General features: G+C 44.1%; 1 long non-coding RNA gene across 1 annotated transcript; it reads left to right on the top strand.

Annotated features, from left to right (window-relative positions):
* Positions 1 to 24616: 24616 nt before the first annotated feature.
* LOC125523439 lies at positions 24617 to 27318 on the top strand. Its single transcript, XR_007290230.1, has 3 exons — positions 24617 to 25764; positions 26373 to 26455; positions 26812 to 27318. It is a non-coding gene; the product is annotated as an uncharacterized LOC125523439 (long non-coding RNA).
* The last annotated feature ends 241 nt before the right edge of the window (positions 27319 to 27559 follow it).

The following is a 27559-nucleotide window of genomic DNA, read 5'->3' as shown; positions in this document are numbered from 1 at the left end:
CTCAGTGGAGAAAGCTAAAACTGACCGTCATGATGAGGCGAGAGCTGGTCGCTGTTTGAGAGGTCTTTTCGAGTCCTTAAAGGCTTATGCCGCTTAGGGCGAGGAGCCGGTTCTGTCTGGCCAAGGCGTGGATAGCGCCCCGAACTCGGTCTTCCGAATACCAGGGGCTTCGCCGAAATTTAAAATTATAGAATTTTATGGCTAAGTGAGAGTGTTCACGCATTATAGTCCGATTGCCTTGTTCGTTGGGCTGAGCGCCTCCCTCGAAGGACCCAAACATGGGAAAAAGAGCCCTCAGGTTTATCCCCGAACACCCCAGCACTAGCGGCCCGGGGGCAGAAGCCGACGACTTGCCATCTCTCAGAATTGATAAACAGCCGCACAAAAGGTATTATTTTAAATTCAAACAGCATTGTTTAAGCGCATATGAACAAGTTTTCAGCGCACAGGACAAACGAGCGAGTTTTATTCAAAAATTACATCCATAGAACATTCATTCGCCACAAGGCGGGCACCCTTCAGAACATCCTTATAATAATTTTCGGGCTTGCGATGCTCTTTCCCCAGCGGTGGCCCGTCCTTCACAAGCTTCTCGACATCCAGCTTGCCCCAGTGCACCTTCGCACGGGCAAGGGCCCTACGGGCACCTTCAATGCAGACGGAGCGCTTGATAACTTCGAGCCTTGGACAGGCCTCCACCAGCCGCCGCACCAGCCCGAAATAGCTCCCAGGCTGAGCCTCTCCAGGCCACAGCCGAACTATGAGGCCCTTCATGGCCTGTTCGGCCGCCTTGTGGAGCTCGACCAGTTGCTTCAACTGGTCGCTCAGGGGCACGGGGTGTCCAACCTCAGCGTACTGAGACCAGAACACCTTCTCCGTTGAGCTGCCCTCCTCGGCTCGATAGAATGCGGCGGCATCAGATATACTTCGGGGAAGATCTGCGAACGCGCCTGGAGAACTCCGGATTCGGGTAAGTAACAAGTAACTCACGCTTATGTGTTTACTTTGCATAAAGAATGCCTTAACCGCCACTATCTTCTTCACCTCATCCAACTCCTGGAGGGTCTTCTGGGATTCGGCCTTGGCAGACTTGGCACTTTCAGTAGCCGCCGCGAGCTCGGACGCTCGCGTCCTTGAGTCACGCTCCAAACTCTCATGTTTTTCCATGAGAGCCTGGAGCTCTTGCCACACCTTGCCAACCTTGGCCTCATACTTTTCTCGCTCAGTGCGCTCCGCGGCCGACCTCTTCTCGGCCTCGAGCAGCGCTTGCTTCAGGGTCCCCACCTCAGACGTGGCCCCTACAATAGCCACGATACTCCTGTCATTTTTCGCAATTGCACCTTTTTATACACATTTATACAAGGTATTTTCTTACCTTCACTGTCCTCGAGCTGCTTCTTGACATGTCCGAGCTCTTGCTCGGGCCGCTCGAGGTCCTGCTTTAGCACGTCCACTTCCGCAGTCAGTGCGGCGGACGCCAGCGGGGAAGCCTGCACACGCATATTGACTTCTTTTTGTTAGACTCCTGCAAATTTTATTTGATCCTCTATTCGGCTTTTCTTCCCGAACGCCAAACAGAGCATCAGGGGCTACTGTCTATGCGGTAATGTTATTTACACATTCTTTACTTACCTCAAAGCCTGTTAAAAGGCTTGTACAAGCTTCAGTCAGTCCGCTCTTGGCGGACTGAACCTTCTGGACCACCGCACTCATAATAGTGCGGTGCCCCTCGTCGAGGGAGGCGCCTTGGAGCGCCTCCAACAGATTGTCCGGCGCCTCCGGATGGACGGAGGTCGCCGGCGCGGCGGGCTTGCTCCTCTTAGAAGGAGGTCCCCCACCGGACTCTAGAACCTTTGAAGGTTCCGGAGCGGTGTTCGGCCTAGGGACGGACTTGGAGCCCTGGGGGGTTTCGTCCCCTTTACTCCTAGAGTCCGGGAGGTCACCTTGCGGCGCCTCCAGGACCACCTCCTCCCGGATTGGAACTTGCTGGGACAACACTTCGGTGTCGTCCGTAGGGCGGGGGGAGGAAGCCGTCGGAAGTGAGTTCACGTCCGACGAGTCCAGTGAGCCGCTCGACGACGCGTCGAGCCGGTCTTTGGGTGGGCTGCATAAATATATCCGACATAAGGGAAAGCTGTGCAATAATCAAATACTATGAAATCACTTCGGTATCCGGATACTTATGATTTCGCCAGGGGCTTGGCCCTGGGCGGCCACTCCTCTTCGCCGTCGTCGGCGTTGGTGGAGTAGTCCGGAGGAGGGGTTCTCGCCTTCTTGGACCCCTCGGCCTCCCCAGTTGGGGCGGCCTTCCTTTTCTTCCCTTCCCCCGCTGGAGGGGGAGGAGTTTCTTCTTCCTCCTCCTCGTCTTCATGGGAGGAATGCGCCTCGGAACCGTCGGATGATGGATCTGACGCCTCCTGGCACCGGGCACTCTTTCGAGTCCCCGCGGCCTTTTTCGCGGCCTTCTTCTCCGGCACCACATAGGGTGCCGGAACCAGCAGCTTCGCCAGGTGGGCATCGGCTGGGTCTTCGGGCAAAGGTGCCGGACAGTCGATCCGTCCGGACTTCGCCTGCCAATCCTGTCAAAGGTAAGGGAGCTTAGATCCCGCACAGAGTTAAACTATGAAAAACTAGTGCCCTGTAAAAAATACAAAAAAGCTTACCGCGCTAGCGTGACGCTGCGCGCTGAATCCGCGATCCTCGGTAGCGGATGCGGGAGCCTCGGTGCCTTTGAAAAGCACCTTCCAGGCATCTTCGTACGTCGTGTCGAAGAGCCTGCTCAGAGTTTGGTGCCGCGCCGGATCGAACTCCCACGAGTTGAAAGCCCGTTGTTGACACGGGAGGATCAAGCGGATGAGCATAACCTGGACTACATTGACAAGCCTGAGCTACTTGTTCACCAGGGATTGGATGCATGTTTGTAGTCTGGTCACCTCCTTTTGGCTGCCCCACGACAGGCCCGTCTCTTTCCAGGACGTGAGCCGAGTTGGGGGTCCGGACCGGAACTCGGGGGCTGTGACCCACTTAGGGTCGCACGGCTCGGTGATGTAAAACCACCCCGATTGCCACCCCTTCAGGCTCTCTACAAAGGAGCCCTCGAGCCAGAGGACGTTGGCCATCTTGCCAACCATGGCACCGCCACACTCCGCCTGGCTGCCGCGCACCACCTTCGGCTTGACGTTGAAAGTCTTGAGCCATAGGCCGAAATGGGGATGGATGTGGAGGAAAGCCTCGCACACGACGATAAACACCGAGATGTTGAGGACAAAGTTCGGGGCCAGATCGTGGAAATCCAGGCCGTAGTAGAACATGAGCCCCCGGACAAATGGATGCAGAGGGAAGCCCAGTCCACGGAGGAAATGAGGGAGGAATACCACCCTCTCATGGGGCCTGGGAGTGGGGATGAGCTGCCCCGTTTCGGGAAGCCGGTGCGCGATGTTGCTAGCCAGATATCCGGCCTTCCTCAGCTTTTTGATGTGTCCCTCCGTGACGGAGGAGACCATCCACTTGCCTCCCGCTCCGGACATGGCTGGAGAAGGTCGAGGCGAGGAGTGCGGACTTGGGCGCTGGAGCTCGAGTGCGCAAGAATGGATAAGCAAAGGAGGAAGAAGGCGTAGGTGAAAAGGTGGATCCTTATCCCCTTATATGGGTGGACACAACTACATGTCCCCACCAGCCTGGTAAAACTCGCTTATCTCCCAAGCGCCGTAATCAAAGGCACGGTTGGGTTACCCACGCCCGTATTGATGAGAATCCCGGAATAAGGGGACACAATCTCTGCTTTAACAAGACGTGCCAAGGAAACCGCCTCGCATAACGCGCTGAGATGGGACAGTAAAACGGTTTGAATAAAAGCTTGGCCGTGGTGTGATGTCACAGTATAGAATACGTCAGCAGATTAGATTTGTGTAAATATTATTCTCTCTATGGCAATATGTGGAAACTTATTTTGCAGAGCCGGACACTATCTTTGTGTTTGAAATCTTCTATGAAGTACTTGGAGGAGGAACCCGCCTTGCAATGCCGAAGACAATCTGCGTGCCGGACTCGTCGTCATTGAAGCCTGGTTCAGGGGCTACTGAGGGAGTCCTGGATTAGGGGGTGTCCGGATGGCCGAACTATACCTTCAGCCGGACTCTTGGACTATGAAGATACAAGATTGAAGACTCCGTCCCGTGTCCGGAAGGGACTTTCCTTGGCGTGGAAGGCAAGCTTGGCGATGCGGATATTTAGATCTCCTACCATTGTAACCGACTCTATGTAACCCTAACCCTATCCGGTGTCTATATAAACCGGAGGGTTTTAGTCCGTAGGACAAGATACACATCAACAATCATACCGTAGGCTAGCTTCTAGGGTTTATCCTCCTCGATCTCGTGGTAGATCTACTCTTGTACTACTCATATCATCAATATTAATCAAGCAGGACGTAGGGTTTTACCTCCATCGAGAGGGCCCGAACCTGGGTAAAACTTTGTGTCCCTTGCCTCCTGTTACCATCGAGCCTAGACACACAGTTCGGGACCCCCTACCCGAGATCCGCCGGTTTTGACACCGACAGCCACTCCGATGAACGGCACAGCCGAACATAGGGAAGATACAGGGGAAGAATATACCTACGGGGCTCCTGGCAGTCCGATGAGCGGGCTGCCAGACATAGGGAAGACAAAGAGATCCGTCGCAGCAAGCCGTAGACGAGCGTAGTGTATCCGTGTCTTGGGAATGGAGCTCCGCACGGCCGGACGTGCACATAGTTTTACCTTTTGTAGTTAAATATGTTTAAAATGTAAATGTTTTCATCCGGTTTGTATGGAATCCGTTATGTTAATTTCATCTGGTTTGTTGAAAAAGAGTTTTAAATGTATACGGGTAACGTTGGATGGCCGCCTACAGCATCCATGTATGCGGAGTCCCCCCCCACCACACCCCCACCCGTCCGCTGACAGATGCCGAAGAAAATTTATGGGACGCCGTTGGAGATGCCCTAACATATCCTAGTCGTGCCTACATGCTATCTCGTTCTTTAGTACTTTTTGGACTCCGACTTGAAATTTTGAAACAAAATATGGGGCGACAGAAATCCATTCAGGTTAAAAAGTAATCTCGGCTTTAAATTTAGGCACAGTTATTTTAGGCTTTTAGAATAAGCTGACGAGGGGGCAATATTTTGGGATGCTGAAATGTGTGGATTTAGAGAAATGAAAAACTCTTCAGATCTCAACGACAATCCATTCAACTATGGAGGTTTTATCTTAAGCTCCTAAGATTCCAGATAAAGGAGAATCATGTGCAGAGTTTCTCTCAGTGGATAGACAATAATTTGTAATCCCATGACTCAAGGCATTGGCTAGCCTCCTTCTTAGAACCATAGCCTTTTAAGGTCTTTCTTTTTGTTTTTTGCTTCTACCTCCTCTCTGTAACATACTGTTTTTCTATTTATAAAATTACCGCAGAACTATTGTTATGGTTTGCGGGTTAAAAAAACAAGGGGCAACTTATTTCCACAGCATGCCATAAGCCCCAAAAGAACTAGCCCTTAGTCGACCGCCATAAGTCCAATGCAAGATGTGAACAATGTTTTATCCTTTGTGACCTTAAAATTCGCCTCCTATTGTCTTTCAACGTTTACAATTTTATTGGTCAAAACCTAACACTTGACTCCTCCCTTCCCCATACTCGCCTCCTACATCCTCATCCTCCCTTCCCCTCACTATTGCTATAGAGAAATGGACGAGCAAAGCCTCGACACTGGTTGATGAAGGCGGCGGCAGGAGGTCTCTTGTCCGGTAGCCTTTGGTAGCGAGATGTGATATGGGCGATGACCTGAGGCAGAGGGTATGGTTGTGCAGCGTGGAGACGGTGTCACGGCCCTACCTCGTGTCCCTGTTGCAGCACAAAGGTCAACGCTGTCGTGGTCTGGTTGGGGAGGCTGTGGTGGCTCCGCCATGGCCACCAGTTACAGCTCCATCACCTATGAACATCCGTGTGGCACCGTCTCAACTCACCACGGTGACGGTTCCAGCAAAAAAAAATGTCGCGACACACTTCGCCGTGGTTGTAGCATCATCGTCGTGGGCGTTGCAACTTCTTGACAAACGACCGTAGCATCTGTTGTCACCGATTGCGGCCTTCGTCGTTCATTGTTGTAGCATTTGTCGTCGCTGGCCAGCAGGCCCGAGCCCAAGGGGGTGCAACCTGTGCGCTCGCACAGGGCTCACAGTTTTTAGGGGCCTCACATTTTGTACGCAGTAGTTCCTTTAAACAGCGTTCTGGGCCCCTATTGCATGTCTTCCTCGGTCTTCCATCTGGGTCCTTGTTAACCTCTGTAGATGGCCTCTTCGGTTTCCCCTCTGGCCCTTGCTCTGATCGGGATGTATGCCTCGTCTAGCGATCGATCTAGACGAGCGGAGCGACGAGGTGACTCTTTGTATTTTCCTCTCGCGCTGGCGACCATCGACATAGCACGGCGGCTGGTTAGGGCTCCACCAGACTTCAGTCCCCCTTCTCACAAATCCCCGGTCGAGAGTACCGGTTCCGTTCCAACATGACAGGCTATTTTAGCAGTCAGGAGGACCGATGGCATGGCCAGGAGTGGCCGAACGGCAGCCGACAGGAGGACCTGATTCACCAAAGGAAGGAAAATTGAGGCCATGTCTGGATCTTCGATGTTTAAGCATCGTTGCGTTGATAACCGGTGATCCCGCCAGCCCTTGATTTTGAGTTCCGATTTTAGCCCACTGTTTAGTTCTGCTAAAATCTTATAGTTAATTTTTTCCTTTCATCTATTAGGTGTCTAGTATTGCCAAGAATACTAAAAGAATGATGTTTAAGTGAAAACTGTTGGGGAACGTAGTAATTTCAAAAAATTTCCTACGCACATGCAAGATCATGGTGATACATAGCAACGAGAGGGGAGAGTGTGATCTACGTACCCTTGTAGATCAACAACGGAAGCGTTTGGTTGATGTAGTCGTACGTCTCCACGGCCCGACCGATCAAGCACCGAAACTACGACACCTCCGAGTTCTAGCACACGTTCAGCTCGATGATGATCCCCGGGCTCCGATCCAGCAAAGTGTCGGGGAGGAGTTTCGTCAGCATGACGGCGTGGTGACGATCTTGATGTTCTACCGTCGCAGGGCTTCGCCTAAGCACCGCTACAATATGACCGAGGTGGAATATGGTGGAGGGGGGCACCGCACACGGCTAAGGAATGATCACGAAGATCAACTTGTGTGTCTAGGGGTGCCCCCCTGCCCCCGTATATAAAGGAGCAAGGGGAGGAGGCCGGCCGGCCCCTATAGGCGCGCCAGGAGGAGTCCTCCTCCTAGTAGGAGTAGGACTCCTACTAGGAGGGGGAAAGAAGTGGGGAGGGAGAGGGAAAGGGGGGCGCCGCCCCCCCTCTCCTAGTCCAATTCGGACCAAGGGGGAGGAGGTGCGCGGCCCACCTCTGGCAGCCCCTCTCTCTCTCCACTAAGGCCCATATGGCCCATTACTTCTCATGGGGGGTTCCGGTAACCCCCCGGCTCTCCGGTTTTCTCCGAAATCACCCGGAACACTTCCGGTGTCCGAATATAGCCGTCCAATATATCAATCTTTATGTCTCGACCATTTCGAGACTCCTCGTCATGTCCGTGATCACATACGGGACTCCGAACTAACTTCGGTACATCAAAACTCATAAACTCATAATATAACTGTCATTGAAACCTTAAGCGTGCGGACCCTACGGGTTCGAGAACAATGTAGACATGACCGAGACACGTCTCCGGTCAATAACCAATAGCGGAACCTGGATGCTCATATTGGCTCCTACATATTCTACGAAGATCTTTATCGGTCAGACCGCATAACAACATACGCTGTTCCCTTTGTCATCAATATGTTACTTGCCCGAGATTCGATCGTCGGTATCTCAATACCTAGTTCAATCTCGTTACCAGCAAGTCTCTTTACTTGTTTCGTAATACATCATCTCGCAACTAACTCATTAGTTGCAATGCTTGCAAGGCTTATGTGATGTGCATTACCGAGAGGGCCCAGAGATACCTCTCCGACAATCGGAGTGACAAATCCTAATCTCGAAATACGCCAACCCAACATGTACCTTTGGAGACACCTGTAGAGCACCTTTATAATCACCCATTTACGTTGTGACGTTTGGTAGCACACAAAGTGTTCCTCCGGCAAACGGGAGTTGCATAATCTCATAGTCATAGGAACATGTATAAGTCATGAAGAAAGCAATAGCAACATACTAAACGATCGGGTGCTAAGCTAATGGAATGGGTCATGTCAATCAGATCATTCACCTAATGATGTGATCTCATTAATCAAATAACAACTCCTTGTTCATGGTTAGGAAACATAACCATCTTTGATTAACGAGCTAGTCAAGTAGAGGCATACTAGTGACACTCTGTTTGTCTATGTATTCACACATGTATTATGTTTCCGGTTAATACAATTCTAGCATGAATAATAAACATTTATCATGATATAAGGAAATAAATAATAACTTTATTATTGCCTCTAGGGCATATTTCCTTCAGTCTCCCACTTGCACTAGAGTCAATAATCTAGATCACATCGCCATGTGATTTAACACCAATAGTTCACATCTTTATGTGATTGGTTCACATCTCCATGTGACTAACACCCAAAGGGTTTACTAGATTCAATAATCTAGTTCACATCGCTATGTGATTAAGACCCAAAAAGTGATCATGTTTTGCTTGTGAGAGAAGTTTAGTCAACGGGTCTGCCACATTCAGATCCGCATGTATTTTGCAAATTTCTATGTCAACAATGCTCTGCATGGAGCTACTTCTAGCTAATTGCTCCCACTTTCAATATGTATCCAGATTGAGACTTAGAGTCATCTGGATCAGTGTCAAAACTTGCATCGACGTAACCCTTTACGACGAACCTTTTGTCACCTCCGTAATCGAGAAACATATCCTTATTCCAGTAAGGATAATTTTGACCGCTGTCCATTGATCTACTCCTAGATCACTATTGTACTCCCTTTCTTAACTCAGTGTATGGTATACAATAGATCTGGTACACAGCATGGCATACTTTATAGAACCTATGACTGAGGAATAGGGAATGACTTTCATTCTCTTTCTATCTTCTGCCGTGGTCGGGCTTTGAGTCTTACTCAACTTCACACCTTGTAACACAGGCAAGAACTCTTTCTTTGACTGCTCCATTTTGAACTACTTCAAAATCTTGTCAAGGTTTGTACTTATTGAAAAAAACTTATCAAGCGTCTTGATCTATCTCTATAGATCTTGATGCTCAATATGTAAGCAGCTTCACCGAGGTCTTTCTTTGAAAAACTCCTTTCAAACACTCCTTTATGCTTTGCAGAATAATTCTACATTGTCTCTGATCAACAATATGTCATTCACATATACTTATCAGAAATGTTGTAGTGCTCCCACTCACTTTCTAGTAAATACATGCTTCACCGCAAGTCTGTATAAAACTATATGCTTTGATCAACTTATCAAAGCGTACATTCCAACTCCGAGATGCTTACACCAGTCCATAGATGGATCGCTGGAGTTTGCATATTTTGTTAACACCTTTAGGATTGACAAAAACTTCTGGTTGCATCATGTACAACTCTTCTTTAAGAAATCCATTAAGGATTGCAGTTTTGTTATCCATTTGCCAGATTTCATAAAATGCGGCAATTGCTAACATGATTCGGACAGATTTAAGCATAGATATGAGTGAGAAACTCTCATCGTAGTCAACACCTTGAACTCGTCGAAAACCTTTTGCGACAATTCTAGCTTTGTAGACGGTAGCACTACTATCAGCGTCCATCTTCCTCTTGAAGATCCATTTATTCTCAATTGCTTGTCGATCATTGGGCAAGTCAACCAAAGTCCACACTTTGTTCTCATACATGGATCCCATCTCAGATTTCATGGCTTCAAGCCATTTTGCAGAATCTGGGCTCACCATCGCTTCTTCATAGTTCGTAGGTTCATCATGGTCTAGTAACATGACTTCCAGAACAGGATTACCATACCACTCTGGTGTGGATCTTACTCTGGTTGATCTACGAGGTTCAGTAATAACTTGATCTGAAGTTTCATGATCATTATCATTAGCTTCCTCACTAATTGGTGTAGGTGTCACAGAAACAGTTTTCTGTGATGCACTACTTTCCAATAAGGGAGCAGGTACAGTTACCTCGTCAAGTTCTACTTTCCTCCCACTCACTTCTTTCGAGAGAAACTCCTTCTCCAGAAAGTTTCCGAACTTAGCAACAAAAGTCTTGCCTTCGGATCTGTGATAGAAGGTGTATCCAATAGTTTCCTTTGGATATCCTATGAAGATTTACTTCTCCGATTTGGGTTTCGAGCTTATCATGTTGAAACTTTTTCACATAAGCATCGCAGTCCCAAACTTTAAGAAACGACAGCTTAGGTTTCTTGCCAAACCATAGTTCATATGGTGTCATCTCAACGGATTTAGATGGTGCCCTATTTAACGTGAATGCAGCTGTCTCTAATGCATAACCCCAAAACGATAGTGGTAGATCGGTAAGAGACATCATAGATTGCACTATATCCAATAAAGTACGGTTATGACGTTCGGACACACCATTATGCTGTGGTGTTCCATGTGGCATGAGTTTGTGAAACTATTCCACATTGTTTTAATTGAAGACCAAACTCGTAACTCAAATATTTGTCTCCGCGATCAGATCGTAGAAACTTTATTTTCTTTGTCACGATGATTTTCCACTTCACTCGGAAATTCTTTGAACTTTTCAAATGTTTCAGACTTATGTTTCATCAAGTAGATATACCCATATCTGCTCAAATCATCTGTGAAGTTCAGAAAATAACGATACTTGCCGTGAGCCGTAACACTCATCGGACCGCATACATCAGTTTGTATTATTTCCAATAAGTCAGTTGCTCGCTCCGGGGAACGGAGTCTTAGTCATCTTGCCCATGAGGCATGGTTCGCAAGCATCAAGTGATTCATAATCAAGTGATTCCAAAATCCCATCAGCATGGAGTTTCTTCATGCGCTTTACACCAATATGACCTAAACGGCAGTGCTACAAATAAGTTGCACTATCATTATTAACTTTGCATCTTTTGGTTTCAATATTATGATTATGTGTATCACTACGATCGAGATCCAACGAACTATTTTCATTGAGTGTGTAACCATATAAGGTTTTATTCATGTAAACAGAACAACAATTTATTCTCTTACTTAAATGAATAACCGTATTACAATAAACATGATCAAATCATATTCATGCTTAACGCAAACACCAAATAACACTTATTCAGGTTCAACACTAATCCCGAAAGTATAGGGAGTGTGCGATGATGATCATATCAATCTTGGAACCACTTCCAACACACATCGTCACTTCACCCTTAACTAGTCTCTGTTTATTCTGCAACTCCCGTTTCGAGTTACTAATCTTAGCAACTGAACTAGTATCAAATACTGAGGGGTTGCTATAAACACTAGTAAAGTACACATCAATAACATGTATATCAAATATACTTATGTTCACTTTGCCATCCTTCTTATCTGCCAATCACTTGGGGTAGTTCCGCTTCCAGTGACCAGTCCCTTTGCAGTAGAAACACTTAGTCTCAGGCTTAGGACCAGACTTGGGCTTCTTCACTTGAGCAGCAACTTGCTTGCTGTTCTTCTTGAAGTTCCCCTTCTTCCCCCTGCCCTTTTCTTGAAACTAGTGGTCTTGTCTACCATCAACACTTGATGTTTTTTCTCGATTTCTACCTTCGTCAATTTCCGCATTACGAAGAGCTTGGGAATCGTTTCCGTTATCCCTTGCATATCATAGTTCATCACGAAGTTCTACTAACTTGGTGATGGTGACTAGAGAATTCTGTCAATCACTATCTTATCTGGAAGATTAACTCCCACTTGATTCAAGCGATTGTTGTACTCAGACAATCTGGGCACATGCTCACTAGTTGAGCGATTCTCCTCCATCTTTTAGCTATAGAACTTGTTGGAGACTACATATCTCTCAACTCGGGTATTTGCTTGAAATATTAACTTCAACTCCTGGAACATCTCATATGCTCCATGACGTTCAAAACGTCTTTGAAGTCCCGATTCTAAGCCATTAAGCATGGTGCACTAAACTATCAAGTAGTCATCATATTGAGCTAGCCAAACGTTCATAACGTCTGCATCTGCTCCTGCAATAGGTCCGTCACCTAGCGGTGCATCAAGGACATAATTCTTCTGTGCAACAATGAGGATAAACCTCAGATCACGGATCCAATCCGCATCATTGCTACTAACATCTTTCAACACAATTTTCTCTAGGAACATATCAAAATAAACACAGGGAAGCAACAACGCGAGCTATTGATTTGCAAAATACTACCAGGACTAAGTTCATGATAAATTTAAGTTCAATTAATCATATTACTTAAGAACTCCCACTTAGATAGACATCCCTCTAATCCTCTAAGTGATTACGTGATCCAAATCAACTAAACCATGTCCGATCATCACGTGAGATGGAGTAGTTTCATTGGTGAACATCACTATGTTGATGATATCTACTATATGATTCACGCTCGACCTTTCGGTCTCCGTGTTCCGAGGCCATATCTGTATATGCTTGGCTCGTCAAGTATAACCTGAGTATTCTGCGTGTGCAACTGTTTTGCACCCGTTGTATTTGAACGTAGAGCCTATCACACCCGATCATCACGTGGTGTCTCAGCATGAAGAACTTTCGCAACGGTGCATACTCAGGGAGAACACTTCTTTATAATTTAGTGAGAGATCATCTTATAATGCTACCGTCAATCAAAGCAAGATAAGATGCATAAAAGATAAACATCACATGCAATCAATATAAGTGATATGATATGGCCATCATCATCTTGCGCCTTTGATTTCCATCTCCAAAGTATTGTCATGATCTCTATCGTCACCGGCATGACACCATGATCTCCATCATCTTGATCTATATCAATGTGTCATCACGTGGTCGTCTCGCCAACTATTGCTCTTGCAACTATTGCTATCGCATAGCGATAAAGTAAAGCAATTATTTGGTGCTTGCATCTTATGCAATAAAGAGACAACCATAAGGCTTTTGCCAGTTGTCGATAACTTTAACAAAACATGATCATCTCATACAACAACTTATATCTTATCACGTTTTGACCATATCACATCACAACATACCCTGCAAAAACAAGTTAGACGTCCTCTACTTTGTTGTTGCATGTTTTACGTGGCTGCTACGGGCTTAAGCAAGAACCAATCTTACCTACGCATCAAAACCACAACGATAGTTTGTCAAGTTGGTGCTGTTTTAACCTTCGCAAGGACCGGGCGTAGCCACACTTGGTTCAACTAAAGTTGGAGAAATTGTCACCCGCAAGCCACCTATGTGCAAAGCACGTCGGGAGAACCGGTCTCGCGTAAGCGTACGCGTAATGTCGGTCCGGGCCGCTTCGTCCAACAATACCACCGAACCAAAGTATGACATGCTGGTAAGCAGTATGACTTATATCGCCCACAACTCACTTGTGTTCTACTCGTGCATATAACATCAACATATAAAACCTAGGCTCGGATGCCACTGTTGGGTTTCGTAGTAATTTCAAAAAAATTCCTACGCTCACGCAAGATCATGGTGATGCATAGCAACGAGAGGGGAGAGTATGATCTACGTACCTTGTAGATCGACGACGGAAGCGTTTGGTTGATGTAGTCGTACGTCTCCACGGCCCGACCGATCAAGCACGGAAACTACGGTACCTCCGAGTTCTAGCACACATTCAGCTCGATGACGATCCCCGGACTCCGATCCAGCAAAGTGTCGGGGAAGAGTTCCGTCAGCACGACGGCGTGGTGACGATCTTGATGTACTACTGCAGCAGGGCTTCGCCTAAACACCGCTACAATATTATCGAGGACTATGGTGGAAGGGGGCACCGCACACGGCTAAGAATATGATCACGTGGATCAACTTTTGTTCATGGGGTGCCCCTTGCCTCAGTATATAAAGGATGGAGGAGGAGGAGGCCGGCCAAGGCAATTGGTGCGGCCAGGATGTGGAGTCCTACTAGGACTCCAAGTCCTAGTAGGAGTACACCAAGAGGGGAGGGAGGGAGAAGGAAGTAGAGGAGAAGGAAAGGTGGCCGGCCCCCTTTTCCCTAGTCCAATTCGGACTAGAGGGGAGGGGGGCGCAGCAGCCCCTTGGCCCTTTTTCCTCTTCCCACTAAAGCCCATCAAGGCCCATTGCTTCTCCCGTAACTACCCGGTACTCCGAAAAATACCCGAATCACTCGGAACCTTTCCGATGTCCGAATATAGTCGTCCAATATATCGATCTTTACGTCTCGACCATTTCGAGACTCCTCGTCATGTCCCCGATCTCATCTGGGACTCTGAACTCCTTCGGTACATCAAAACTCATAAACTCATAATATAACTGTCATCGAAACCTTAAGCGTGCGGACCCTACGGGTTCGAGAACAATGTAGACATGACCGAGACACGTCTCCGGTCAATAACCAATAGCGGGACCTGGGTGCCCATATTGGCTCCTACATATTCTACGAAGATCTTTATCGGTCAGACCGCATAACAACATACGTTGTTCCCTTTGTCATCGGTATGTTACTTGCCCGAGATTTGATCGTCGGTATCTCAATACCTAGTTCAATCTCGTTACCGGCAAGTCTCTTTACTCGTTCCGTAATACATCATCCCGCAACTAACTCATTAGTTGCAATGCTTGCAAGGCTTAAGTGATGTGCATTACCGAGAGGGCCCAGAGATACCTCTCCGACAATCGGAGTGACAAATCCTAATCTCGAAATACGCCAACCCAACATGTACCTTTGGAGACACCTGTAGAGCACCTTTATAATCACCCAGTTACGTTGTGACGTTTGGTAGCACACAAAGTGTTCCTCCGGCAAACGGGAGTTGCATAATCTCATAGTCATAGGAACATGTATAAGTCATGAAGAAAGCAATAGCAACATACTAAACAATCGGGTGCTAAGCTAATGGAATGGGTCATGTCAATCAGATCATTGAACTAATGATGTGATCCCGTTAATCAAATAACAACTCTTTGTCCATGGTTAGGAAACATAACCATCTTTGATTAACGAGCTAGTCAAGTAGAGGCATACTAGTGACACTCTGTTTGTCTATGTATTCACACATGTATTATGTTTCCGGTTAATACAATTCTAGCATGAATAATAAACATTTATCATGATATAAGGAAATAAATAATAACTTTATTATTGCCTCTAGGGCATATTTCCTTCAGATACTATTTCACCAATGGGAATTGTTAGAGATGTTGAAGTCTTGTGTGGGAAAACTAAATATCCTACTGATTTTCTTGTTCTTGGTTCCCCACAAGATAGCTTTTGTCCCATTATATTTGGTAGACCCTTCTTAAATACTGTTAATGCTACCATAGATTGCAAAAGGGATGTTGTTACTATTGGTTTAGATGATATGACTCATGAATTTAATTTTTCTAAATTTAGTAGACAACACCGTGAAGAAGAATTACCTAGTAAGGATGAAATTATTGGTCTTGCTTCTATTGCCGTACCTCCTAGTGATTCTTTAGAACAATACTTGCTAGACCATGAAAATGACATGTTTATGAATGAAAGAAGGGAACTAGATGAAGTATTCTTTAAACAAGAACCTATTCTGAAAAACAATTTACGTGTTGAAATCCTAGGGGATCCTCCTCCACCCAAGGGTGATCCTGTGTTTGAGCTTAAACCATTACCTGATACTCTTAAATATGCTTATCTTGATGAGAAAAAGATATATCCTGTTATTATTAGTGCTAACCTTTCAGAACATGAAGAAGAGAGATTATTGAAAACTCTGAAGAAGCACCGCGCTGCTATTGGGTATACTCTTGATGATCTTAAGGGCATTAGTCCCACTCTATGTCAACATAAAATTAATTTGGAAGAAGTTGCTAAACCAGTTCGTGATCATCAACGCCGGCTGAATCCTAAAATGAAAGAAGTGGTAAGAAAGGAGATACTAAAGCTCCTTGAGGCAGGTATAATTTATCCCGTTGCTGATAGTCAATGGGTAAGCCCTGTCCATTGTGTCCCTAAGAAGGGATGTATTACTGTTGTTCCTAATGATAAAGACGAATTGATTCCTCAAAGAATTATTACACGTTATAGGATGGTAATTGATTTCCGCAAATTAAATAAGGCTGCTAAAAAAGATCATTACCCCTTACCTTTTATCAATCAAATGCTAGAAAGATTATCCAAACATACACATTTTTGCTTTCTAGATGGTTATTCTGGTTTCTCTCAAATACCTGTGTCGGCCAAAGATCAATCAGAACCTACTTTTACATGCCCTTTTGGTACTTTTGCTTATAGACGTATGCCTTTTGGTTTATGTAATGCACCTGCTACCTTTCAAAGATGCATGATGGCTATATTCTCTGACTTTTGTGAAAAGATTTGTGAGGTTTTCATGGACGACTTTTCCGTCTATGGATCTTCTTTTGATGATTGCTTGAGCAACCTTGATCGAGTTTTGCAGAGATGTGAAGAAACTAATCTTGTCTTGAATTGGGAAAAGTGCCACTTTATGGTTAATGAAGGTATTGTCTTGGGGCATAAAGTTTCTGAAAGAGGTATTGAAGTTGGTAAAGCCAAGGTTGATGCTATTGAAAAGATGCCATGTCCCAAGGACATCAAAGGTATAAGAAGTTTCCTTGGTCATGCCGGTTTTTATAGGAGGTTCATTAAGGACTTCTCAAAAATCTCTCGACCTCTGACTAATTTATTACAAAAAGATATACCATTTGTTTTTGATGATGATTGCGTAGAAGCATTTGAAATACTTAAGAAAGCATTGATCTCTGCACCTATTGTTCAGCCACCTGATTGGAATTTACCCTTTGAAATTATGTGTGATGCTAGTGATTATGTTGTAGGTGATGTTCTAGGACAAAGAGTTGATAAGAAACTAAGTGTTATTCAATATGCTAGTAAAACTCTAGACAATGCTCAAAGAAATTATGCTACTACTGAAAAAGAATTCTTAGCCGTTGTATTTGCTTGTGATAAGTTTAGACCTTATATTGTTGATTCTAAAGTAACTATTCACACTGATCATGCTGCTATTAAATATCTTATGAAAAAGAAAGATGCTAAACCTAGACTTATTAGATGGGTTCTCTTGCTACAATAATTTGATTTGCATATTGTTGATAGAAAAGGAGCTGACAGCCCCATTGCAGACAACTTGTCTAGGTTAGAAAATGTGCTTGATGACCCACTACCTATTGATGATAGCTTTCCTGATGAGCAATTAAATGTCATAAATGCTTCTCATACTGCTCCATGGTATGCTGATTATGCTAATTACATTGTTGCTAAGTTTATACCACCTAGTTTCACATACCAGCAAAAGAAAAAGTTCTTCTATGATTTGAGGCATTACTTTTGGGATGACCCAGATCTTTATAATTAAGGAGTATATGGTGTTATTAGATGTTGTGTACCTGAGCATGAACAGGAACAGATCATACGCAAGTGTCACTCCGAAGCTTATGGAGGACACCATGCTGGAGATAGAACTGCACATAAGGTACTGCAATCTGGTTTTTATTGGCCTACTCTCTTCAAGGATGCCCGTAAGTTTGTCTTATCTTGTTATGAATGTCAAAGAATTGGTAATATTAGTAGACGTCAAGAAATGGCTATGAATTATTCACTTGTTATTGAACCATTTGATGTTTGGGGTTTTGACTATATGGGACCTTTTCCTTCCTCTAATGGTTATACACATATTTTCGTTGCTGTTGATTACGTTACTAAGTGGGTAGAAGCTATTCCAACTAGTAGTGCTGATCATAACACTTCTATCAAAATGCTTAAAGAAGTTATTTTTCCAAGATTTGGAGTCCCTAGATATTTAATGACTCATGGTGGTTCACATTTTATTCATGGTGCTTTCCGTAAAATGCTTCCTAAATATGATGTTAATCATAGAATTGCATCTCCTTATCACCCTCAGTCTAGTGGTCAAGTAGAATTGAGTAATAGAGAACTCAAATTAATTTTGCAAAAGATTGTTAATAGGTCTAGAAAGAATTGGTCCAAGAAACTTGATGATGCATTATGGGCCTATATAACTGCATATAAAAATCCTATGGGTATGTCTCAATATAAAATGGTCTATGGAAAAGCATGTCACTTACCTCTCGAACTAGAACACAAGGCTTATTGGGCTATTAAAGAACTTAATTATGATTTTAAACTTGCCGATGAGAAGAGGTTATTTGATATTAGCTCACTTGATGAATGGAGAACCCAAGCCTACGAAAATCCAAGTTGTTTAAAGAAAAAGTTAAAAGATGGCATGACAAAAGGATACAAAAGCGTGAGTTTAATGTAGGTGATTATGTATTGCTATACAACTCTCGTTTAAGATTTTTTGCAGGAAAACTTCTCTCTAAATGGAAAGGTCCTTGCGTTATCGAGGAGGTCTACCGTTCCGGTGCCATAAAAATCAACAACTTCGAAGGCACAAATCCGAAGGTGGTGAACGGTCAAAGAATCAAACACTATATCTCAGGTAATCCCATAAATGTTGAAACCAATGTTATTGAAATCGTAACCCCGGAGGAATACATAAGGGACACTTTCTGGAACGTTTCAGACTCCGAAAAGGAATATGTATGTTGTACGGTAAGTAAACCGACTCCAAAACAGTTTTTAAGGCAATATTTCTCCGTTTTGGATTATTTAGAAAAATAGAAAAATAAGCAGCAGTCCGGGAAGGACATGATGTCTCCACGAGGGTGGAGGGCGCGTCCTACCCTACTGGGCGCGCCCCCTACCTCGTGGGCACCTCGTGTGCTCTCTGGACTCCGTTTTCGTACACGACACATATTTTGGTCGGTAAAAATTCATTATATAATCTCCCGGGGATTTTGACTCCCGTATCACGCAAAAATCTCCTGTCTTTGTTTCGAGCTGTTTTTCTGACAGATCTAGATTATCATGGCGTCTCCAAGTGCTCCCAAGGACAAGTTCTTTGATAAGGTCATCAACCCTTACCTCGCGGAGGTGCAGCGACACCCTCAAACCATTGAGATGCGTGATGGGTTGTTGCACATCCGTGATGCTGAGGGACCAAAGGGGACCGGAAGCGTGGAGACGAGGCTCGAAGCAATGGAGCAACAAGTTTTCAAGTGTCAGGGGATGGTGGAGCGTGGACTCAACTCCAACCACATGATGATCGCAGAATTCACCAACAAACACAAGCTGGATGCCGACAACATCGGGGAGACCATCTTCAAGCTTCACGAGAAAATTGAGCACCTTCAAGCTCAAATCTATGACCTACAAAACCAAAACTATGAGTATGAATATAGATTCAAAAGGATGAGTTTGGCTGCAGATTTGAGGATCCCGGAGACTCGGCCATCTTTCTATGATGGTGAGCCTATGCCTTGGAAGAAGGACGACAAACCTACGCCATCAACAAAATCACCACCGTCTCCACCAACAAAGAAGAATTGAGTATCTGGTATGGGCACTCCACTTGGCAACTGCCAAGCTTGGGGGAGTGCCCCAGTATCGTATCACCATCACTTTATCTTTACCTTTTTCTTAATTCGATCCTTTTGGTAATATCTTGATCTAGTAGAATAAAAGTTCCTAGTATGATCTAGTCGTGAGTTTTGCTTTATTATCCTTCTATGTAATCGAGTCCGTGAGCTATATAATAAAGATTAGTGTTGAGTCAAGGGCTTGATTATTTTGCCATGATCCTAAGTGAATAAAAGAAAAGAGAAAGAAATAAAAAGAAACAAAGAGGTCATGTGAGTCTTATGGAGAGTAATGAGCTCACATAGAAAGAGTATGATGAATAAAAGTTGTTGAGGGTTGACAAACACAGTTTTGGTCATCGTTGCAATTAATAGGAAGTAATAAAGAAAGAGAGGTCTTCACATATAAATATACTATCTTGGACATCTTTTATGATTGTGAGCACTCACTAAAATATGACATGCTAAAGAGTTGGCATTGGACAAGGAAGACAACATAATGGGTTATGTTTCCTTACATCTGAGATGAATTATATTGTCTTGGATCTTCCAACATGATGAGCTTGCCTTTCCCCCTCATGCTAGCCAAATTCATTGCACCAAGTAGAGATACTACTTGTGCTTCCAAACACCCTCAAACCAGTCTTGCCATAAGAGTCCACCATATCTACCTATGGATTGAGTAAGATCCATCAAGTAAGTTGTCATCGGTGCAAGCAATAAAAATTGCTCTTTAAATATGTATGATTGATTGGTGTGGAGGAAATAAGCTTTATACGATCATGTGATATGGAAGTAATAAAAGCGACAGACTGCATAATAAAGGTCCATATCACAAGGGTCAATATAAAGTGATGTTCTTTCGCATTAAGATTTTGTGCATCCAACCATAAAAGTGCATGACAACCTCTGCTTCCCTCTGCGAAGGGCCTATCTTTTACTTTTATCTCCTACAGTGCATAAGAGTCATGGTGATTTTCACCCTTCCTTTTTACATTTTATCCTTTGGCAAGCACAATATGTTGGAAAGATCCTGGTATATATGGCTAATTGGATGTGAGTTTCCATGAACTATTACTGTTGACATTACCTTTGCGGTAAACGTTGGGAGGCAAAACTATAAGCCCCTATCTTTCTCTGTGTCCGATTAAAACTTCATACCCATAAGTATTGCGTGAGTGTTAGCAATTGTGAAAGATTATATGATAGTTGAGTATGTGGACCTGCTGAAAAGCTCTTATACATTGACTCTTTCCTATGTTATGATAAATTGCAATTGCTTCAATGACTGAGATTGTAGTTTGTTAGTTTTCAATAAAGTTTACAATTCATACTTGATATTGTGATTGAATTATTACTCTAGCATTAGAGATCATATGACAAGAGTTATATAAGTTGTTGTTCTAAGAATGATCATAATGCCCTCATGTCCGTATTTTATTTTTATCGACACCTCTATCTCTAAACATTTGGACATATTTTTTGATTTCGGCTTTTCGCTTGAGGACAAGCGAGGTCTAAGCTTGGGGGAGTTGATATGTTCATTTTGCATCATGCTTTTATATCAATATTTATTGCATTATGGGCTGTTATTACACATTATGTCACAATACTTATGCCTATTCTCTCTTATTTTACAAGGTTTACATAAAGAGGGAGAATGCCGGCAACTGGGATTCCGGGCTGGAAAAGGAGCAAATATTAGAGACCTATTCTGCACAACTCCAAAAGTCCTGAAACTTCACGGAAGATGTTTTCCAAATATATAAAAATACTGAGAGCAAGAACTTCACCAGGGGGGCCACACCCTGCCCACGAGGGTGGGGGGCGCGCCCCCCTACCTCGTGGGCCCCCTCGTGGCCCTCCGGTGGCCATCTTTTGCTATATGGAGTCTTTCGATGGGAAAAAATCATAAGCCATCTTCTCGGATGAAACTCCGTCGCCACGAGGCGGAACCTTGGCGGAACCAATCTAGGGCTCTGGCGGAGCTGTTCCGCCGGGGAAACTTCCCTCCCGGAGGGGGAAATCATCGTCAACACCAACACCAACGCTCCTCTCATCGGGAGAGGGCAATCTCCATCAACATCTTCATTAGCACCATCTCATCTCAAAACCCTACTTCATCTCTTGTATCCAATTCTTGTCTCCAAGTTTAGGATTGGTGCTAGTAGGTTGCTAGTGGTGTTAATTACTCCTTGTAGTTGATACTAGTTGGTTTAATTGGTGGAAGATCATATGTTCAGATCCTATATGCATATTAATACCCCTCTGATTATGAACATATTTATGCTTTGTGAGTAGTTACTTTTGTTCCTGAGGACATGGGAGAAGTCTTGCTATTAGTAGTCATGTGAATTTGGTATTCGTTCGATATTTTGATGAGATGTATGTTGTCTCCCCTCTAGTGGTGTTATGTGAACATCGACTACATGACACTTCACCATTATTTGGGCCTAGAGGAAGGCATTGAGAAGTAATAAGTAGATGATGGGTTGCTAGAGTGACAGAAGCTTAAACCCTAGTTTATGCGTTGCTTCGTAAGGGGCTGATTTGGATCCATATGTTTCATGCTATGGTTAGGTTTATCTTAATACTTTTGTTGTAGTTGCGGATGCTTGCAATAGAGGTTAATCATAAGTGAGATGCTTGTCCAAGTAAGGGCAGCACCCAAGCACCGGTCCACCCACATACCAAATTATCAAAGTACCGAACGTGAATCATATGAGCGTGATGAAAACTAGTTTGGCGATATTCCCATGTGTCCTCGGGAGCGCTTTACATCATATAAGAGTTTGTCTAGGCTTGTCCTTTGATACAAAAAGGATTGGGCCACCTTGTTGCACTTTATTTACTTTTGTTACTTGTTGCTCGTTATAATTTATCTTATCACAAAACTATCTGTTACCACTTATTTCAGTACTTGCAGAGAATACCTTGCTGGAAACCGCTTATCATTTTTTGCTCCTCGTTGGGTTTGACACTCTTACTTATTGAAAGGACTACGATAGATCCCCTATACTTGTGGGTCATCACTCCAGGGGGCCCACGAGGTAGGGGGCGCGCCCTAGGGGGGCAGGCGCGCCCCCCATCCTCGTGGACAGGTGGTGGGCCCCCTGGCCTTCATCTTTTGCAAGGATTTTTTATTATTTCCGAAAACTTGTTTTGTGAAGTTTCAGGTCATTCCGAGAACTTTTGTTTCTGCACATAAATAACACCATAGCAATTCTGCTGAAAACAGCGTCAGTCCGGGTTAGTTCCATTCAAATCATGCAAGTTAGAGTCCAAAACAAGGGCAAAAGTGTTTGGAAAAGTAGATACGATGGAGACGTATCACCGGGCAATTCACCGAACACCTTGTGGGCGAGGTGGGCGCAAGCCCGCCGGTGTACAGGCCCTGCGCGGGCGAAGCGCCGGAAAAGGTGTCGGGGCGGCGTCGGAGAGGCTGCCTTGGCGAACCCCTTCTTTTTCCTGGCGGGAGATGGTCTACCTAGCTGAGGCGGGCGGTGGTCGGCCCCGGGATCGGCAGGGTGGCGGCCGAGCGCGGGGGGGGGGGGGGGGGGGGGGGGGGGGGGGGGGGGGGGGGGGGGGGTAGGAGGTGAATCTGGGCGGATGGCTTGACTTTTCGCTTGTCAATGTGACCCCAGGAACGTTTTTCCCTTGCGACGGAGCCCCCGAGCGCCGGGCGCAAAAACGGGCCGAGTTGGCGGAATTCGGCGTCCTGGAGGCGCGACTGGACCGTTTTTTCGTCGCCGGCGCAAATAAACCGCCTGGGGAGGCCGTTCTGGGGGCGCGGCTGGAGATGCTCTAAACTTGACATTGGTGCTCGCATTATTCCGGGATTTATTTCAAGCTTCTGGCGATGTTCGTTCAGTGGGAGGAGACGTTCCGTCGACTGTGAGACACATGTGATGACTTCATAAAATCTTAAGATGTTATGCCGACTCAGCCTCTCGGAGGTGCTCACATGGGTAGGGGCATGCGTGCGTTCATAAAGGTGAGCGTATGCTCGTGTATGAAAGCGACTTTGATTGTATTGTGTTAAAGAAAACACATGTCTACATTTTTCATACGCATTGTACATTTTTTCTGTACATTAGGAACATTTTTTACACATGTTTAATATTTTCTTCAATGCATGATTAATATTTTTTTCCAGTATGTGATTTGATCTCTACTTTTTTCATAGATGTTGTACATTTTCATATAGATCTAAAACATTTTTTATAAATATTTCACATTTTTTAAATACATGTTTAGCAATTTAACAAAAGCATTATTTTAACATTGTATTTAAAAAATGTGATAATGTTTTAGAACATTATTTTAACAATAGTTTAGTAGCTAAACATGTATTTAAAGTGTTAACAAGTTTCAAATATGTGTTTGTAACATTATCATTAAACATATTTTATAAATACTTCACATTTTTAAATACATGTTTAGCTGTTAAAATATGTGTTAAGATTTTTTTATCATTAAGAAAATAAAAAATATATAATGTAAAATAAACATTCTTTAAATGCACTTTAGAACATTTTCTTAATGATACAAAAATCTTAACATTGCAACATTTCTTTTACATTGTACAATTTTCATTGTGAGAATGTCACAAACACATATTTGAAACTTGTTTAACACTTTTATTAAATGTAACATACATTTTTAATGTATAAATAGTTTGTATCACAGGAACATTTTTTTGCAACGTACAAACATTTTTTTAAATGTCACGAGTATTTATTTCAAAACGTGGGACATTTTCTAAATGTCAAAAAAAATCGTACACATGATTAACATTTCCTGCTTTTGTTGATTCACGTTGTACATTTTTCGTATACGTTACAAAGATATTTCAAATGCAAAATTGACATTTTTTTTAAATTTATGTTAAGTGTTTTTTTGTAATATATATTTATAGTATTTTTAAATTAAAAAAGCAAAAAGGATAAAGAAAATAAAAATGTGAATATAAAACAGAATTCTCTCCCTAATAATAAAGCATGGTTTGAGTTCTTAAGTATTATGGAAATAAACCCGTCGTCCACTATAGGCCGACCATAATAATAAGTGAAAAAAAAAGTCTCATATGCAGCCCCGTCGTTGACATCGCTATCGCGCACGAGAAGACGAGGGTTCCCTCTGCCCCGCCGCCACGCCCCCATCCTCCTCTCCCCGATTTCACCGGCGCCGGCGTGCTACCGTCTTCCTCCTCTCCCTCTCCGGCGCGCTCTACCCACCACTGCGGCGCCACAGACCACATGCTCCTCATGATGCGCCGCACGCGGGCGGCCACGTCTCGCCCGACCGTCCGCCCACACGCCTCCTCCTTTGGGGTCCGGCGAGCGGCATCGGCGGCCACGACGAATCGGCACGTGTGCGGCCACTCTGTTTCGGTTCAGGGGCTACAGACTATGCCGGATTGGCCACCGGCTCAAAGGGAACACGCGGACGTCCTGGTCCTGCTCCTCCCGACCAAGTTGATGTGGCGCGGGGCGGCGGCCTCAGAGCCTGCGGTGTACGCCTGTTGACGGGGCTCGGGGTGGCTGTGGCTGAATATCACATCTCCTCCTCTTGTCCTCATGCTCTCTGCTTTGTGTCATCTTATCTCTCCGATTCTTCTTTGGCCACATGTGCAGGTGTTTGAGGCAGGAGCGTTGATTAGCATCGGCGAAAGTACTCCGCCCACATCCTGTTTGATGTTATGCTATGACAGACTGGGAATTTTCAGATCCAACTCTTACTACTATTTAGATATTCAGAATGAAAAAACAAGTGTATCTGATGTCGGATCTGCACCTAAAACAAGTGTACATGATGTTCCAAGCTGTCCGTGATGATGGCCGAAGAGTAGGCGAGGGTCCACTGTTCATTTGATTTCGTGGGGATTATCCAGAACAATGCGATCTGGATTGAAGCCAATCCGATCCAGGTGAAACAGAAGTTGATAGATTATTCCGGAGACGAGGTGATATATATATCAAGCGGAAGTCTGTTTGTGTGACTCTGCCTGTATGTTGTCAAGTTGCAAATAGCCTGGTTTTATCAGTTGTTGCTTGATGAGAGACCAACTAGTTTATGCCTGACATTTGTGACTCTACATTTAATGCAGTACAATCGAGAGCTCACGGCATCAGGTACGCTTTAGATACAAAAACTCTCGCTCAGTTTAGTTCCCGTGGAGTGTTAAATTCTGGTGAACTATATTCGTTACAAATGGTAAGCTAAAGCAGATTTAAAAAGATGATAAATTTGCTCAAACCACGTTCAGTTTCAAAACTGACCTGAAGCTGCACTCAATGGCCCTATGGATCCTCTCTTTTAAAGAATCTACCTGTTTGTTGCCATTTTGTGGGACTTATAGGAAGAAGACATGAGGTGGAGTACTTCTTAAGATAATCCTACTCAATGCATACTAGAAATTGCTATTTGAAAAAGTTGTTCTGAAGTGACTCTTCAGGGCTTGGGAGGTTGTCAATTTTTGTGTACATGTTACTGTTGTATACTACTAATACAAATTTTGTAGTCTACAAGGGGTCTGCGGTACTTTCATAGTAGCGAATAAAGAATGAATCAAATGGGATTGATTTACTACTATACCTAAATTAGTTACATATATTGCATCTTGTGGATTAATTCTTGGTCAACTAGGTGTAGTTGATTTTTCAGTTTTGACACACACTTATCCATTTACATAATGTGGTCATATGTTTCATTTTGTGGCTAACCACGTGAAAGTATGTAGGTTCAAACCGATGCTGTGGCCAACACAGATAGTAGCAGTCAAGACAATGACTTTTTGGATGAAGAAGAGTGACTTCATGCAAGGTACTAACTTGATTCGTGAGGACTGCTACCATATGCACACAGAGTTGTTCAAGATTTTTTTTTTTTGAAGGTTGAACATTTCTCTTGGGAAGCAAATCTTGTGGCCCATGAGCTTGCTAGGGAAACCAAATTTACTTCTCCTTGAATTTTGTTGGATAATCCACCTAAATAGCATGTACCTTTATTAGTTAATGATGTAACAATCATTGAGTAATAGAAATACTTTTTTGTAAAAATAAACTTATTACTGGCATGGTGATTTTGCGAATTGATGGTTGAACTGAATACTTCGATTTTTTCCTTTTGGTCGATCGCCTAGCAGATATTTGTCTTACCTAACCTTTTGATGAAATCAGGAAATGAGTTCCAATATTGGTGTGACGAGTCCCTTGACTGAAGGAGGAGGAGGACGTCAAGGGAGGCATGAGCCGGCGGTGGCAGCATGAGCCATCACGACGCATCGCTGGGAGGCTCCGGGCGGGGGGCATGAGAGGTGTGACACAAGTGAGGAGGCGAACTAGAGAAGATGAGTAGATCGAGATGGATCATACAAGGATGAAGGGATGTTATAGAGCCGTTAGCCGACGGTGCTAATTTCCTGTGTGTGTCGATGTCGGTTGCCATGCAGTAAATGAAGAGTGCGTGTATGCCTGTGGCCCCTCCATTTTCATATTTGGAGTCCACACAGGCTGGGTGGCCGAGGGGAAGAGTGAGCGATTTTTTTGTTCCGTTTTCTTTGCCTGAGTAGGTGTCTGTGAGGACTCCTCCCCCCTTGGTGATTTTGGTGATGGTGGTGAGATGGTGGATTCTTTTTTTGCGGGATCGTTTAATATATATAGAAATTTTTCTGAGCTTCTATTTTACATGTGATGGTTCATAATTCCATATAGGCATCAGGGGTTGGGTCGTTGCATGCAGAATATGACCATATTCATATCTTCTTAAAACATATACCCCCTTCGTTCTTAAATATAAGTCTTCTTAAAAATTTAAATATAAACTATATACAAAGTAAAATGAATGAATCTATGTTTTAAAATATATCTATATATATATTTGTATGTTCATATATTTGTATGTAGTCCGTATTGAAATATCTAAGAA

This window comes from Triticum urartu, chromosome 7 (genome assembly GCF_003073215.2).
Source record: "Triticum urartu cultivar G1812 chromosome 7, Tu2.1, whole genome shotgun sequence".
In the NCBI taxonomy this organism is placed as follows: Eukaryota; Viridiplantae; Streptophyta; class Magnoliopsida; order Poales; family Poaceae; genus Triticum; species Triticum urartu.
Note: the sequence above shows the minus strand (reverse complement) of the source record. Positions and strands in the feature narration are given on the sequence as shown.